Genomic DNA, 12,890 nt, shown 5'->3' with positions numbered 1-12,890 from the left:
GACTGAATAACCTCATTTTCACACACAGTCTAAGCCAGTAACAGAGACACTTAAGTAGATGTAGATGACTTGATGAAACCCCCTTCTTTCTCCTATGATCTAAACTCCAATTAAGTTTTACCTATTAAATTATATGAGTACGACTAACTATACCTGCCTGTTCTTTTTTATTATATATATATATAAATTTTTTTTTTTTTTTTAGTCTCTATTTTTCAAGCTACCATCCACATACTTCTACATTCCTGGACACTTGCCATCTTCTTTTACAAGAATTAAATCATCCCCATGCCAGTCTCTGACCTTTGACACCCTCTTAAAGCAGTTAAGTTTTCAGGACAGAAATAAGGAATCTGTGTTCTGAGAAAATGTCAGGTCAGTTTTATAAATAGCTAGATATTTTCAGGACCTGATTTTGACCCCAATTCCTGCACCATCTCTTATCTGGAAAAGAACTATGTTTCCTCAAGCTGATGACAATTCCTCATTAGCAGAAATTTCAGGAAAAATTAATGTGTTTATTTTCACGTTCAAGTCAGTGATGTACCAATTGTGCGAGTAGGTACGTAACCTCCCATCAAGCAGATTAATTCATGTTAAGTAATGTTTGTTGATTCACCAGCATGTCTAAAGGAATTACCTAGTTTGCCTAGAAAGAAAATCAGAACTTCCGATTTGGCAGAAAATAAAAGAGCACATTGAGTGCATCTCTCTCCATGGAAGAATCACAAATAATCCTTTTATGAATGCAACAGTTCCTCCAGAGCATCAAATGTATATTAGCAGAAGACCTTGCTCAACAGAGAAGACTATATAAAAAGTCGACATAACTGGGAAGAATGGAGGGAAGATGGGAGAAGGAGGACGAGAGGAATAGAACCAAGACTGTGACCTGGGGTGAGAGATGGAGAAGCAAGGAATAGACTGAGGATTCAGGTAAGTCACCTCACTAAACTTAAATTACTTTTGACTGAAAGGAAGCAAGGTGAAGAAAGCTGATGGCATTTAGTTTGTCTAGAGTGAGAATCAGAGAATGTGCGGTGTGGTCTTGCATCCCACAAACTGCAGTGCAGGTGAACTAGTGTGCATAGGGCCTGGAAGGAGAATCATGGGGTTAGAAAGCCAACCTGGGAGGGAAGTGCTTTTGACTCTGTGGAGATGAAATGATGGATCTGCGGTGACCAAGTGTGTAGAAAGGAATGCCTTTTGAAAAACCAAACTAACAAAGAAGTAGGACCTTAGGGCACAGTCACACAGTGAGGTGGTGACAGTATTGATTTTTCCCCTCTTGCCACATGCTACAACCTACTATCAGGCAATAGAAAAAGACTAGCTGGGACTACCAGTCATGCTTCTTCCACCACAAGCTAGAAGATGATCCTATCAGGGACATAACTTTTCTTCCCCGTGATTGCTGGCTCCTTGGCAAAACTGACACCAACAGTTTTTAACATCCCAAGCACCTGTAAAATGCAACGGCTTTTTCAAAGATCTGCTTCACTAGCTGACCATCTTTCAGAACAAAAGGAAGTCTCTCTTTTAAACAAGGCATTCCATAAATTTCCGTCATTATAGGAAAAACATGTTTTTTTTTTTTTTTAACATAGTGACCATTTAACTGTTAATATAGGTAGCTAAAACTGACTTTAAAATTGAGATAATATGCTGCGGAAATATTTTTCTATTTTTTTCAAGTTGAGAACAGCTGGATACTAAAAGACATTTTAAGTGTAACAAATTTAAGTTTTAAGTACCCCTAGAAACTTGGAGAGAGAAGGCAATGGCAACCCACTCCAGTACTCTTGCCTGGAAAATTCCATGGACGGCGGAGCCTGGTGGGTTGTAATCCTTGGAGTCGCTAAGAATCGGACACTACTGAACAACCTCACTTTCACTTTTCACTTTCATGCATTGAAAAAGGAAATGGCAACCCATTCCTGTGTTCTCGCCTGGAGAATCCCAGGGACGGGGAAGCCTGGTGGGCTGCCGTCTATGGGGTCACACTGAGTCGGATACGACTGAAGTGACTTAGCAGCAGCAACTTGGAACTAGAGAGAAATCCTGAAGCCACATAAAGGGGTATTTGGTGTAGAAATAGAATATATTGTTACATGAGGAGCAAAATAAATTCGAATAGATAAGCATTTAAAACTATTAGTGAAGGTGTATTGTTTGAGGCTATTATCTTTGTGTGTTTTAAACGATCAATATTTCCAAAATTGCAACTGGCAGGCATGGTTCCCAGTGTCAATAATCACTGATATATCTTCTACCTCTGAAGGTCAACTCATCAGCAATTTTTATTATATGAAAGTCATACTAATTACAAATGATCTACCAAATAGGAGCCTGATCATGAAGGATAATGAAAAATAAAATTTATGTTGGTGATGCCAACAAATTCCTACATTTCTCTTATTTCAATATTAAATTTTCATGTTCATCTAGATAGTTACACTTTGTATTCCAATGCCTGGCTCTTTCATTGCACATTTATATAAACACCTGGGCTTTTGAATGGTTATCTGACACTAAATTTATTCCAGTGAATTTTAATTCACTGATTCCTGAAAGTCTGATATTCACACTTGTCGTCTTCTGATTGAGAACTCTCAGTTTACCTTCATTTACGAACCTAACATTCTGGGTTCCTAGTAAATAAATTTCTCTACAGCATCAAATGTTACTTTCACCCATAGTCATATCCACAATTAGGTATTGTTTTTCCTTTGGCTCCATCTCTTCCTTTTTAATGATTTCTAGAAGCATATAGGGCATCAACCAGCCTGGAGAGTTCACCTTTTAGTGTCCTATCTTTTTGGTTTTTCATATTCTTCATGGGGTTTTCAAAGCAAGAATACTGAAGGGGTTTTCCATTTTCCTTCTCCAATGGACCACATTTTGCCAGAATTCCCCATCATGTCCAATCCATCCTGGGTGGCCCACCATGGCATGTCTCATAGTTTCATTGACGTAGACAAGGCTGTGATTCATTTGATCAGTTTGGTTAGTTTTCTGTGATTTTGGACTTCATTCTGTCTGCCATTTGTTCCATAAAGATAAAAGGTTTATGGAAACTTCCTAATGGAATAGACAGACTGTGAGTGAACCTTGGACTTGTTCTGATATATGGGGCCATATTCAATTAAGATTTAATCCAATTTACTCTTGATGGGTGTGGCTGTGTTCAGGCTCTGTTGTTTGAATTGAGGACTAACTGTGGTATGAATAGTGACAGTAATTGGGACCTTCTTCAAAAGGACTTGAGCATGCACTATTGTATTCAGTGCCCATCACCCTGCTGCATCCCGTTCTTGGACCATGCCTGTTCTCATGACTCCTGGACACTCACAAGTCTGTCTCAGTCTCCTGTGGGAACACTGCTCTTATTCTTGGCTCCTGGTGAACACAAGGTTTTGTTTGTGGCCTCCAACAGTCTGTTTCAGACCTGTGGAAGTTCTATAATCAAATCCAACTGCCCTCCAAAGTCAAATTGCTTGTGCGTTCTCAGTCCCTTTGCCAGATCCCCAGTCTGAGCAATTGGTAGTGGTCCTAAAACTTCCTTACCTGTACAAGAATTTCTTTAGAATAATTATCCTGAAATTTGTGGATTGTGCTCCAGGTCACTTTTTTGTGGGTTGAAAGTTTGCCTCCTCTGAGAGGGCTTATGTCACAAAGTGCATGAACAAGGTCTGTAGCAGACAGACCTCTTCCCTGTCAGGCCATGCTGAACCATACCTCTGCAGGAGACACTCAATCACTGAAAAGCAGTCCTGATTCTGTCTTTGTTGGAACCCTGGGTTTAGGTGCACAAAAAGTTTCATTGAGCACTCTCAGCTAGGCTGGTATGTATTAATTCTAAATGCAAATTCATCTCTCCTACAGTCTTGATTTGACTTTTCCTTTGCCTTGGACATGATTTTTTGTTGTTTATTTGCTTTGTTTTGCTTTTTGGGTGGAGTCCAACATTTTCCTGTCAATGGTCATTCAGTAACAAGCTATAATTTTGCAGCTCTCACAGGAAAAGAGGAGTTCACACCCTCTTCTTTGCCATCTTCACTTCCTCACAGGCACAAACTGGCAAAGGGATAAATCCCTATATCCCAACTCTGCACTTTCTTCACGTTTCTGCACTGTCAGATAGGCTGGAAGCCCATGGACAGAGCCAAGATCACCTCCTCTCTGCTAGGATGCCTGTGCCTTCACAGTGAATGACCCTACCTTATCAGGACATTTCTCTCACATGATGAAATTGTTTGCGACATGCAGAGAGTGAGTTGTGATCCCTGATGGGCTGACCTGAGGCACGACTATCCCAGAGCCTTCCTCTAATATGGAAAACGTCTCCAGTGCAGTAGCTTATCTTCTGTTTCTCCTCCTTCCAGTCTCCACTCTTTTCTGAAGGACCTTCACCTCTTAAAAGACTTGGATTCATTTATAGCCATATCCACCATTTCCACAGACCAGAGCAATTCTCATAGACTGAGGGGTCCACAGGCTATGCTTTAAATGCCCCACACCACTAGGTTTGCACTGGATGAGTCCTCAAGCCTTCCATTTCCTTTTCCTGGTAAACACACACACACATCAACACAGCAGAAACTATGAGCTTCTTTATGTCTCTTGATGTAAATCCAAAATTGTGAACACACTGTCCTGAGTTTTCACTGGCCATTCTTTCCTCATTCCTGTTTCAAACAGGACCACCTCAGAGATGCATGGACTAGTGTCCCACACTCTGTGGATGCCTGATGCAGCCTTCTGTTTGCTCCATATCTCATGGTCTGCAACATTCATCTCTGTCAGCTGTGGTTGGACATACATCCACCCAGAAAAATGCCCAAATGTGGGCAAAAAGCTCATGTGGGTAGGCATGCAGATGTTCAAGGCACATAAGCACAAAGGGAACTAGATGTTTCTGTAGCTGAAGAACCAGTGCTTCATATTAAATATAGAGAATTCCATATTTCTTGTAGGAAAATCTCCATTCTGAACTCAAATATAAAGTATAGAGAAGACCAAATTCCATGATGGAGACTCAGCACCTAGGTTTGGATACAGTAAAAACAAACCATTCCCCACTTCATGGAATCAATCCTTTGTTTTTGTATATATTATTAAAAATATAGCAAACTCCTCACTTCATTGAAAAACAGGAGTGCCCAGATTTTCATTTGTGCAATAGAGATAATTCCATTTTCATACAGGTTTTCCATAGCTTCGAAAAGCAGTCCCAATATTGTCCTATTTGAAGTATCCAGAACTTCACATTTAATAGTAGAAAACCACCACCTAGATTCATTTTTGAGGTATAGACAAGTCCAAATTTCATTAAAAAAAAAAAAAACTTCCAGATTTTCATAAGGTAAAATAACAAAATATGATAGATCATGGAAGAAAACAAGCATCATTATATTTGCATGTAAAAATATAGATACTTCTACATTTGAGTTCAATTCAGTTCAGTCTGTCAGTCGTGTTCAACTTTTGTGACCCCCGTTTGCTGCAACATGTCATGCATCCCTGTCCATCACCAACTCCCAGAACCTCCTCAAACTCATGTCATTCGAGTTGGTGATGCCATCTAACCATCTCATCCTCTGTTGTCCTCTTCTCTTATTGGCTTCAATGATTCCCAGCATCAAGGCCTTATCCAGTGAGTCCATTCTTCACATCAGGGGTCCAGATTATTGGAGTTTCAGCTTCAGGATCAGTGCTTCCAATGTATATTCAGGACTGATTTCCTTTAGCATCCTTGCAGTCCAAGCAACATTATAAAAGCATCATTTTTTTTTTTTTCCGTACTCAGCTGTCGACAGTCCAAATGTCACATCTGTGCAAGCTTTCTTCTCAAGAAACTTCAATTTTGGTAAGCACCCAACTTTCTTTGTCCAGGTTACTTTCATTCACTTGGTCATCGATCATGACAGGTTTCACTTCTGACTCTGTGACTTAGCTTCAAAGGTAACAAAACATGGGCATTTGGTCATGATAGGGACTGACCTGCAGATCACTGGTCAGGGTTTGAAGCGCTTGCCCTGGACAGCTGAGTGACATGTGCCTGTGTGCTGCATTATCCCAACACCTTGGACAGCTTCACAGTACCAGTCAAGTTGGCCTGATCCATTGCCTGTGCATTCCTTCTGGGGTCCAGAAAACAAGGACCTCTGAGCTCAGCTGACTTTGAGAACTGCTTTCTTGGTTTGCACCTATCTAGGTCCTGGTCAATGTTGTGCCCCTGTTGGTAGCCTACCACCCCTTAGGGCCCACAACATTCTGAATGAGGACTCCTGTATTCCCTATCTTTGTGGCTTCCTGTGTGCTGTCTACTTGTGCCCCAAGCACCCCCTTGGACACACAGCTACAAGGGACTCTTCCCACTTCCCCCACCCCACCCCCCATCCCACTACCCTAACACACCACACCCCACCATCCACCCAACAGCCCCCCAGTGTTCCTCCCCTGCCTCTTAAAATGAGCCCCTTTTGGACTCCAGGGGGAATCCTACTCCAGATCCCAAATCTGGTGATGTTTGCTCTGTGAGGAAACAGCAACTCGAATTGGTTGGGCCTCGTGTTTTCCGGACAATGCTGAGTCACCACATATCTCACCTCAGCGCTCAGTCACCACTTATCTCACCTCAGCATTCAGCAGGGACCATGTGTCTAAGCGCAGTGGCACAAATGGTAAGTTCCATCTTAGGTACGCCGCATTCCAACAAGGTGACATTGAGCTATTCCCTGTCTTGCCCTCATGCACCAGCAATTCTATTTGCTGCCCTAAAATGAGTTATCAGGACCGGGAGCTGGAGTGACGACAGAAGTGGGTGAAGAGCCAGCCAGGGCCATGTGCTCTATGGGGGCAGGGAGTGAGGAGGATGGTCGGGAGGCAGGGCTGCTGTGTGTGGGGGGTGGCCTGAGGCTTAAGAAGGAGTGGCAGACAGTGCAGGACAGGGTGAATGGGCCCTGGGAGATCAGCCCAATAGGTGGGGCCATAGACTGTGAGCCACTTACAGGCTGCTAGCCCATGTCTAGACCAATGGCCAAGAGGGTAGTGGGCAGAACTCTTATGGAATGCCCCTAGACCAGAAGGCATCTTCTGGGGTTCCAGCACCCCACGTGGCCAGATTCTGCTCCAGGGAGGTAGTGGGTTTTGCATCTGCCATGACCCCAGGTGCCGTCATTGACCTGGCTCTGAAAATTCCATCCATGGTTTCCAGCTCCACAATCCAAAAAGCACACTCCTGTGTCACATGTGACCATCAATAACTCGTAGCTCTTCCTGAGTATCCAAAGGATATGCAGGGGTGCCAAGTGGCTGGATAATTTTCTCCGTGATATGAGAGCCTGTTACCGTCCGGATACTAGAGGAGTAGCAAAAAACCCACCGTTTGCTACAGTTGATCTCCACTGTTCAAGGACATCAGAGCCTTAGGGTACAGACTCGCTCTATGTCTATTTGCTTCTGTCATAGCACTGTTTGGGCAATACTTCTGTGTGTGTACTAGAGGCTTATGTCTGTGTGTCTCTGTCTCTCCCCAAATGGTGCTGTTGCCATTAACCACTGTCTGGACGTGAGAGATCATATGAGACTCTTATCCTCAGCAAGGAGGCAAGCCCTTCTCCTCCTGAGTGAGTTGCACCAAAGGCAGTTCAGATTTTTTAGTCCACACGTTTGGAGAGTGCTTTCTCACACTTAAAAGCCAACAGCAGGTGGCCACTGCTGAACCACAGAAGGGGATGGGTTACCCTCCCTCCCTATCTGAACAAACGTGAATGCTGTACAGGCTGAAATTCCAGACACAGACCCATGGTGGGTGACCCACAGCACATTGGACACCCAGATACAAGGGCCATTACTCATGCGGTGGCTTGGCCACACTTTGCACAGATGGAAAACGGGATGCTCGGCTGGCATGAGTAAAGTCCCTGAAATTTATTCGAATGTATGCCAGTGAGATGCTAAGAACTCGTTAAGTTCCAAGACTCACTGGTACTGGAGACATGCACGTCTGCCCATTGACCCTATTGAGGCGTGATTCTGTTTTCCATGTGAGAATACATCCCAGCCTGCCCAGTCCCCCAAGCCTGTGGGTCTGAGAGCAGCTAGAGGATCAAGCTAAGCCATCCATCCTCTAGACCTGATACCCAATATATGCATTTTGCAAAGAGTACAAAGAGTGATGTTTCAAACTGGAAGACTATGCAGGTAACAGGTGCTTATGCTGAACTGCTCATCCATCTCTTGAACCTCACAAAAGGGGCAAGGGTTGCTCCTACTCATGGCAAGGTCAGGGAAAGATGCCCGGCACTCGAGAAGGATAGAAAGGTCCTTGTAGCTGGGTGTCCAAGGGGCTGTGTGTCAACCACCATGGCTCTGTCTGAGATTGCAGTCTGTTCTGTGTCTCGGCTCCTATGCACTCTCACTGGCCACCCCCAAGCACTTTCTTCCTGCCTCTCCTTTCAGCCAGGCATCTTGGGTGCACTGTGATTTCAGTTAGAACTTACTCACTCAGTGAGATAACGGGGATTGGTACCCTGGCTCCATGCCTCAGCTGGCTAGAGTATATGTACCTTTCCCTATGACATTCATGTTTTTGCTATCCAAGTTTCATCACCTGGCTAGGTCTGTTTCGATAGCTCATAATCACAAGCATACTGGCAGGTGCTTCTGTGTGCACATGTGCACATGCGTCCACGTGTACACACTAACATCCCTGAGAGGTAACTTGCACATATGCAGAAGTACAACCTTTCTTCCTCAAGAACTTCAATTTTGGTAAGCATCCACCTTTCTTTGTCCTGGTTATTTTCCTTCACTTGTTCATCGATCATACTAAGTCTGTGACTTATTCAAAGGTTACAAAATCTTGGCATTTGTTCATGACAGGGACCCATCTGCAGAGCATTGGGCAGAGTTGGAAGTGCTTGCCTTGGACAGCTGAGTGACATGTGCCTCTGTTATACAATCTTCCATCACCTTGGACAGCTTCACAGCACTAGTCACATTGGCCTGATCCATTGCCTCTGCATTCCTTCAGGTTACAAGAAAACAAGGATGTGTGGGCTCAGCTGACTTGGAGAACCACTTTCTCAGTCATTCCTGGCCAATGTTGTTCCCCTGTTGGTAGCCTACCACCCCTTAGGGCCCACAACATTCTGAGTGAGGACCCCTGTTCTTCCTATCTGTTCACCTTTCTGTGTGCACCTGTCTACCTGTGCCCTCAAGCACCCCTGGGACACAAGGGCCTCTTCTCACTTCCCCTACCCCACCTGAACCCACCTACCCCACCCCCACCCCAACCTCACCCACCTCTACCATCACCCTAGCCCCAGCCTAATGCTCTGCCCCTGCCAGTCTGATGGCCATGGCCACAGGCACCACCCCTCCCCTCTCTCCATGCCACTCCCTGCTTCTTAAATCCCTTCTCAACTCCTTGGCAGACCCCACTTGAGACCCGAAGATCTGGTGAGATTTGCTCTGGGAGGAAACAGGAGCTGGGACTGGTTGGGCCACATGGTTTCCAGACACTGCTGAGGCTCTGCTTCTCTTGCTTCAGCCTTCAGCAGGGACCACGTGGTGTGGCGTGGCTGCACAAATCCTTGGTTTCTGCCTTGGGTCCCCCGCTTTCTCACAAGATGACCTTCAGCTAGTCCCTGGTTCACCCCCACGGACTCCCAGTTCTATCTGCCACCCAAAAATGGGTTATTGGAACCAGGGGCTGGAGTGAAGGCTGAAGCAGGTGAGGAGCCTGCCGTGGCCACATACTCTAGAAGGAGTTGAGGGGGCTACATTCTCTTGAAAGTGGCCACAGAGCCACATTGTGGACGCCATAATACAGCGAACCAGGTCCTGCCGCCACTTGACACTGGATGTGGGGTTCCCTCTAGAGGTGCCATGGCATGGTGGGCTGAGAAAGGGACAGAATTGGGCCTGTGGGATTGTGGCCAGTGTCCACAGAGGAAGGGTTCTTTGACCCAAGCAGCAGCTCGGCCCTTCGATTTTATGCTGGTCCAGCCATTGAGAAATTGCTCAGATTTTGAGATAAGAGGAGACAGTCACATGGTGGGGTTGGCTCTCTAGTTTTCAGTTTATCCTCCAGTTTCCTAAATACCAGTTAACCTACCATGTTTTTGTTTTTGGAGCATTTTGGTTCTTGCTCTCGGGCTTGGTTGGACATGGGTGACTGAGAGAATAGGAGACCAGAGAAACCAGGTGTTTGAGGACATGAGGCCATTGTGAGCTGAACCAGTGTGGATGGAAGTCATCTTCAGGTAAGCTGGTTCCCTTCACCACAACTCTGGTGCCCATTCCGTGCTTGTCATCATGGAGCTGGGTAGAGTCTGTGGCCTAAGGCCCTCACGGCAGGAGGAGGATGAGCACCCTTTAGTTTCCCAAGTCATTTTCCTAAGAGAGTTTTGGTCCTGCTGCTATCTTAGAAGAGGCAGCTGCCGTATGATGGGGATCCATTCCTGAAGCCATGCTCAGGTTCAGAACCTGTGCTTGGGAGGCTAGTTTCAGACCACAGATACTCGACCCTTGTGTGGAACTGGGCAAGTCCCAATGGTGAGCCCAGGGATGTTTTGACCTCCCTACGTGTGGGACCCCTGGGAGTTAGGTGCCCCTGTAAAGAAAACACTCAGGCAACAGAGTGAGTCCTCTACCTGCAACTAGAGGAGGCCAGGGAGGCCATGTGGCCAGATGTGGAATGGAGAATGGAGAGGGAGCCCAAGGGCGAAGACAATGTTATGCACTAGGGATGCTGACTAGCCCACGGGAGCTGCTGATCCCAGCACACCTGGCTGTAACCCCCAGGATCACTGCTGTCTCCAGAGCAGAATATACAGACACTCTGTCCCAGAGTTGCAGACTCTTGAGTGTCTGTGTCAAGACCGACTGGGGCCAGGACCCTAAGAGGAGGAAGGTGTGCAAAGAAGAGAGGTCAAGGTCATGAATCCAGGGGAGTTCAGGGCAGAAGGAGACAAGGGTCAGCCTGGGGCTGCCAGCCAGTTGCCTTCCTGTGCAGACAGAGTGTGATCAGAGCCCAGGCTATGGTGGAGAATCCCAGAGCTCTGCTTCTGCAGTCATGGCACCAGACCAGGGTCCCCACACCCTTTGTATCTCCTGCCTCACGTGTGGGAGGGGCCTCTGAGCACAGCTGTTCCCCAGATTCCGCTGGTGACACCCCATCAGTGAATCTCCTTACTTGCCCCTGTGGAGAGCAGGCAGTACTGGGAGGTTTGCTCCTGGGAGATGGACTGAGGCTGAGACCTTGGAGGACAGCCGTTGAGCTGAGGATAGGTGTAAATCTAGGCCTTTCTGGATTTCTCCCCAAATATTGCACTGTTGTCCCATCCTCCTGGATGACCTGTCAGTACTCACAGAAATGCTGAGTCCCTAGACCTTGGTGGGTGGTGTCCCATGAAAGGAGGCTCCTGTTCTGTGCTCTAGTAGTCCCTAAGCTTTTCACTACTCACAAACAGAGTAGGATATTCCAGTCCTCAGAGACTTTTCTGGGCACACTGCTCTACCAGACTGGCCCAGGGATGGCATAGGGAGACTTGGACCTGGCCAAAGGCATCATTGTGTGTCACTCTCCGTGGCCCCCTCTGTGACACCTTCTTGAGCCCCAGCCCTTGCCTGTGAAAAGGAAAAAGCACAGTAAGGTCCCTGCTGATGATGTTTCCATTTTTGAGGAAGAACCTGAGATGAGGCAAGTGAAACACTTGGTGGTTTAAGTCCTGCCAAGTACAAGGTATTGTCATTTTGATTTAGAATCCAGCTTCAGGCTCTCATTCCTCATCCTCTGGAAAAACTTGAATAAAGAGCCTGTTTGTGAAGAGAGAAATGAAGATGTCTTAGAAGCAAAGATGCCAGCAAATGTTAGCTCACTTGATAGTGATAAAAATCTTGGCGATAGCATCAGGCCTGAAAGCACAAAGAATGAGATGTTGGAAGCAGATCCAGGCTTAGCAAGTAGGGTGACAACTCTCCAGGTCATGCATAGGAAAAATCCTCACCCCCAGTTGAAAGTTATGTGCTGAGAAGAAAGGAAACCGATTTGAAAGGAGTCTCTGCTGACATTTTTGGAAAGAAATGAAACACTTTAATATCAATGCTTAAGATCACAAAGTACTAAAAAAAAAAAAAACTCTACTATTTTTATTTCTCTAAACATTTACAACCAGTCAATCCTAAAGAAATCAACCCTGAATATTCATTGGAAGTGGTGATGTTGAAGTTCAAGCTCCAATATTTGGCCACCTGATGCGAAGACTGACTCTTTGGAAAAGACTCTGATACTGGGAAAGATGGAAGACAAAAGGAGAAGGGGATGACAGAGGATGAAATCGATGGATGGCATCACTGACTCTATAGTCATGAGTTTGAGCAGCCTCTGGGAGACAATGAAGGACTGGGATTCCTGGTGTGCTAAGGTTCATGGGGTCTCAAAGAGACAGACATTGCTGAGTGACTGAACAACAAACATTTACAATAATTAGTGTAACAGTGTTCTTGACTTTAAAAAATATGGAATGGCCGTGGGAAAATATCATAATTGTGCCTTAGATTATGAAAGTTGGCTTTGCAATTTCAGCATGAGTGGTCACTCTGGTGGCCCTGCTCCACCGTACAGATCAGGTTTGCTTGACATTATTTTTGAGGCTTGCTTGCTTTTCATTTGTTCAGACACCCTGTGTGGAAGATCATGAGGTATTTTTTTTTTTAATCTTTTCTGTTTTACGGAGATGTTAATAGAACTGACATATAGCCCTGTGTAAGTTTAAGGGGTCTAGCATCGTGAGTCCACTTACATCCTTCCTGCAGTGATGAGTGCAGTAGGTCTAGTGAACATTCCCCATTTCATATGGATACAAAATTAAATACAA

Source organism: Ovis canadensis, chromosome Y (genome assembly GCF_042477335.2).
Source record: "Ovis canadensis isolate MfBH-ARS-UI-01 breed Bighorn chromosome Y, ARS-UI_OviCan_v2, whole genome shotgun sequence".
NCBI lineage: Eukaryota > Metazoa > Chordata > Mammalia > Artiodactyla > Bovidae > Ovis > Ovis canadensis.
The sequence above is the reverse complement of the archived record's forward strand: the minus strand, read 5'-3'. Positions refer to the sequence as shown.